Source organism: Nicotiana tabacum, chromosome 7 (genome assembly GCF_000715075.1).
Source record: "Nicotiana tabacum cultivar K326 chromosome 7, ASM71507v2, whole genome shotgun sequence".
NCBI classification, from domain to species: Eukaryota; Viridiplantae; Streptophyta; class Magnoliopsida; order Solanales; family Solanaceae; genus Nicotiana; species Nicotiana tabacum.
In genome coordinates, this window is record NC_134086.1 from 103,614,392 (window position 1) to 103,620,100 (window position 5,709).

At 34.2% G+C, this 5,709-nt stretch overlaps 1 pseudogene; it reads left to right on the forward strand.

The window, feature by feature from the left end:
- The first annotated feature begins 1,228 nt into the window (after positions 1-1,228).
- On the forward strand, positions 1,229-5,331 carry LOC107828737 (ABC transporter G family member 1-like; annotated as a pseudogene).
- Positions 5,332-5,709: the final 378 nt, after the last annotated feature.

Genomic DNA, 5,709 nt, shown 5'->3' on the forward strand with positions numbered 1-5,709 from the left:
TCTTTTGAGTCATACAAGAGTCACCGTATTTTTCATGGTCCAAGACTCATTTCCCACGTGAAAACTGCGTGAAAACTGCCTTAGCTGTGGTTACTTGCATGTTTTTAGCCTTTCTAATAAGGTTTCTTTCTTCCATTTATTGTTTGTACACTAATAAATTAAGTTGCAGTGAGTAGTTGGTCGATGTTCATTTAGTATTATTAGTAATTATTGTTATACTTGCGTAACAACTTCATTGTTGACTTCAATCTTGCTGTTTTTTTCAGTTCAAGAACTTAACTACATAATATAGTATAATCACCTTTTCATTTAAAATTATTTTCTTACTTGTCTGCTAGCTATGTGAGCCTTGCAAAACATAACCAGTAAGGTGAAGAGTTCTTAAACATACAGTAGCTAGGTTGATAGCCAACATAAAAGTCAAAACATAATAAATGTGATAAATAATTAAGAATAATGGAGCGGAGCGGAGCGGATTTGGAAAAGACTGATCCAGGGTTGGAACAAGTTCTAGTTCGGAATACTATCATAGTCCATTTAATTTAATGGATTAGGTTTGAAATCTATTATTTATACTTAGTGAAAATTTTAATGCATATATAGAATTCGAGCCAAATATATTAGGTTTAAAGAACCCATAAGTTATCTTCTACATCCGCCCCAGATTCGAAAGATTCATATTATTAGGATTTTGCCCTGAATTTTTAATCGATTAAGACTCTCTTTCTTGGAGGAGAAATTTTATACTTCTATAAATTGACGTTTTCTTCTCACAACAAAAACAACAACAATATATCCACAATGTAGTCTTTCAAAGAATTTCGTTTAGAGGGAGAATTTATTCTCTCAATTAATTTTTTATTAGTAGATTTATATATGCAGGTCACTTGACCAAACCATAATAAATTGTTATGCCTAGTTTAATATATTTTTTTATATTCTAATTTATCGTCTATCAAACTTTGCATCATTAGCTTCTGCATGCACCATGTTATTTCGATCCCATCACATGAGATCAATCCAACTAGTTTTAACGAGGGTACGTAGTTTACGAGTGATATTGAAAATTGAATAGCAGGGTGAATTGATATTGAATAAGACAAACTCACAGTAAACCTCAACAAGAAAATTACTAAGACAACAAGAAAAGTACTGGGGTACTGCTTATTTTGTCTTTATAAATAGAGCAGTGTGACCAGAACAAACCACTACTTCCCTTTTTTCTCATTTGTTTAGTGCTTCTCTTAGCATATCCATGCAGACTCATGTTAGTAACAATAAACTGAAGCACTTTTAAAACTTCCTTAAATCATATTCATCATCTAGAAATCAAGATTACATAGTTGAATACTAATACACCAAAATGCCAAATCAAGGACCATAAAATGGAGAAGTTTTCTTGACATGGGAAGATCTGTGGGTGAGAGTTTCAAACATGAAAGATGGCAGCAACGCCATTCTTAAAGGTTTAACAGGCTATGCACGGCCTGGTGAGCTCTTGGCTATCATGGGTCCTTCTGGCTGTGGAAAATCGACACTTCTTGACACAATAGCAGGTATTTCACCACGAAAATTTTATATACTATGTGAACGTTAATAATTTTTAAATTATTATTACGTACTCCATATTTTAACATGTTGTAGCAGGTAATTAACTTGCCTTATTTTTTGAGTTAATTTTTTTTTTTATGGATCCTTTAGGTGATTTGATAGTCGCAAGTTCTTTTATACAGGCAACTTGGTGTTATTTTGATTAGCTCCTTGTGTATGTTAATGTTATCAGGGAGATTAGGATCGGGCACAAGGCAGAGTGGAGATATTCTAATCAATGGCCACAAACAGACACTGGAATATGGAACTTGTGTGAGTAAAATATATATAATCCCATTTAAGAATCAATTACGTACAGGGACCTAATGTCCGAATATTCTACCAGCAATGTATTATCTGTTGGAGGTCTTCAAAACAAAAAGTTGTGCAATTGAGAAAGAAGGACAGCTTTCGCCCAAGTTGATATTATGTGTTCCCTTAATTTGTTTCAGTGACATATCATGAATTTGACTGGACACGTAATTTAAGGTGTTAACTTAACTACTTATATTAGTGTTAGAGGTGACAATATTAGAGTAACGGATGAAAGTTTGATAAAAGAAAACATCATATTATACCTGAATCTATAGACAAATAATTCGAATCTTGAAGTTGTGAAAGTTGTATTGGCTTATTTGATGGAAGCGTTTACAATATTTTAGAACATATCAAAAGAAGAACTGAAGAAGAGTGTCATATAAATTTGAACAGATAAAGCGCCCTTCAAAGCCACTTTATAAAGGCGAACTCTTGTATAATAAGTTGTTTCCTAATAGTCATGAGAAGGCTTACCTTAAAGTAACTAGTAGTCTTACTTTCATATAACTGAATGTTAATAATCAAATTTGTTTGTAAGTTCGGACAAATTAATGTAGCTAATAAATCAGAATTAACCATTTATCAGTTTAAAATTTTAAAATTTTTGTCGATGAACATGCATAGTCTTTGAGTCTAGGAAGAGGTGTTATAAACAGACATGGCTTCTTGGCTAATAAAAAGCAAATAATGAAATAACAATGATCTGCATCTGCCTTTAAAAATATTTTGAGCGGGCATTCTACTCAAGAAATTGTGCAGAATTTCAGGGGTAAATTTACTGACAAAGAGACATTGTAACATACCTATTGAAGCAACAGTTATTTCCTTTAATTATTTATATGAGTATCTGCATCTTTTGTACTAACATTTGACACAATCAGGCCTATGTGACTCAAGATGATACTCTACTTGCAACACTAACAGTAAAAGAAGCTATATACTATTCTGCTGAACTGCAACTCCCAAATTCTATGCCAAAATCAGAGAGAAAAAAAAATAGCAGACATTACTATAAAGGAAATGGGGTTGCAAGATGCAATGGAAACAAGAATTGGAGGATGGAGCGGGAAAGGAATAAGTGGAGGACAGAAAAGGAGAGTCAGCATATGCATGGAGATTTTAACGCGCCCAAAACTTCTCTTTCTTGATGAGCCAACTAGTGGACTTGATAGTGCAGCGTCTTATTATGTCATGAAAACAATTGCAAGCCAATGCAAAGGGAGAACCATTGTTGCCTCAATTCATCAACCTAGTGCTGAAGTTTTCGCTCTATTTCATTCTTTATGTCTTCTGTCTTCCGGTAGAACTGTGTATTTTGGCCCTGCTAGTGCGGCAATTGAGGTGAGCATATTTAATTCTTGTAATGACTTGCTTTAAATTTCAAGTGTACTCAAAGTTAATCAGCCAAAGGGATAATAGTACTTTATGATGAGTGCAGTTTTTCGCATTGAGTGGTTTTCCTTGCCCTACTCTCCAGAATCCATCTGATCATTTTCTCAAAACAATAAACAGTGACTTTGATCAGGTAAGAAAAAGTTTTGATCTTTTTGTATTAGAATATAATGTTCCTCAATTGCTTTAAGCGAAACTTTTGATTATGAATATTAGGACATTGAAGAAGGTTCAACTGGAAGGAAATCAACAGAAGAGGTGATTAATATCCTGATAAAGTCATACAAATCTTCTGATAAGTACAATGCGGTTCAGAGCCAAGTTGCTGAAATCTGCAAACAGGTGCCAAATCTGAAACACTGTTATGATTGATCCTCACTTGATATATTTCCTCTACCAATTTGAAGGTTAATTTCATGTATGGTCACTGAGCTTTGCCTGATATTACGAATACAGGAAGGTGAGATACTGGAGAAAAGAAGTCATGTCAGGTTCACAACCCAAAGCTTTGTTTTGACAAGAAGGTCATTTGTGAACATGTCCTACGATCTTGGCTACTACTGGCTACGTTTAGCTGTTTATGTTGTCATAGCTATAGGTCTCGGTACCATCTACTATGATGTTGGATTTTCTACTGCTTCAGTTCAGGTAATTGAGGAGTATACAACTCATAGCTAGTGTTTCCTACCTAATGCATGCTTTGAACTGCCAGATTAAAGTATTTACACTTTACCTGGTGAACACAGGCAAGAGGTACCATGCTTATGTTTGTGGCTTCATTCATCACTTTTATGGCCATTGGTGGATTTCCCTCTTTTGTGGAAGATCTGAAGGTAGAAATACATAAGTGTTTCATTTCTTGTTTTTTCTTTCTTGATCTCATGCTAATAAGTAAGAAAAAAAATGGCAGGTATTTCAGCTAGAGAAACTAAATGGTCATTATGGATCTGGTTCATTTGTCATTGCCAATACACTTTCTTCTATACCATACTTGCTACTAGTATCTTTGATTCCAGGAGCTATTGCTTATTTTCTAACTGGACTACAAAATGAACTTGAGCATTTCATCTATTTTGTACTAGTCCTCTTCACCTGTATGATGTTGGTTGAGAGCCTAATGATGATTGTAGCAAGCATTGTCCCTAATTTCCTCATGGGAATAATAACTGGAGCAGGAATACAAGCGCTTATGATACTAAGCGGCGGCTTCTTCCGATTACCAAGTGATTTGCCTAAGCCATTTTGGAAGTACCCTTTACACTATGTAGCTTTTCATACGTATGCTTTTGAAGGACTGTTCAAGAACGAGTTAGAAGGGCTAAAAATTCATAATGAGGACAAGGGTAAACGCCAAATAATCAATGGGGAAGTTATTCTAAAAGATGAATGGCAAATGAATATGGATTACTCAAAATGGGTGGATCTTGCTATTTTACTATGGATGGTTGTTTTTTACAGGCTATTATTCTTGCTGTTTGTCAAGGCTGGTGAAAAAGTTAAGCCAGCTATAAGAGCATTCATATCGTCTACCTCGCCTAACCAAATCAATACGGCAGAAAGACCTTTGGATGAATTTGCTACCTAAATTACACTGATAGAGTAAAAATTATTTACAGTGTCAGTATGTAAGTTTAATAATTTTATGATATTTCAAAGCTCATGCTAATAAAGGGCAAACATAATTGGCTTGCAAAGAGTTGGCTGATCTTTCAACTCCTTTTTCCCCCCCTCATCAAGCAGACAACGTCATATGCTGGACAATGATTGAAATTAAATTTGACAATCAAATCAGTAATAAAAGTTGGGAATTTTAGTTGGGTCAAGTTATAGGCAAAGTTATGAAGATGTTTCAACTCAAAGAATACTTCATTCTTTGCTGGACAATAAGACGATCATAATAGAAGCTTTAAAAAACTAGCTGCGTACAGAACCTCAGTGCTGCCACTGTTAGCTCCTAAACCCCTTTTGCCACACCAAAATGATACGTATAATTAGCAATATATACTTCCTCCATTCCATTTATCTGTACTTCCGATTTAGTTTGCTAAAAGAAAATGACACCTTTTTAGATGTAAAAACAATTTAAATTAATTTTTCTATTTGTCTCTTAATAATATTGTAATTAACAAGGTATGAGAATCAAATTGGTATATTATTCCATGTAGTGATACATATATATACATATACATCAGGTGCTAACTAAGGAAAGAAATAAAAGAGATTTCTACAAATCTGTTATCTATATATGGGTTATGTACACTACTAAGAAACAGTCTATGTTCATTGTGTAAAGTGTCTAGGTTCGTTCTGTAACATTCCCCTCAAGTTGGAGCATATATATATTGATCATGCCTAGCTTGTTACAAAGGTAATCAACTCGAGTGCCATTCAATGCTTTAGTGAACAAAT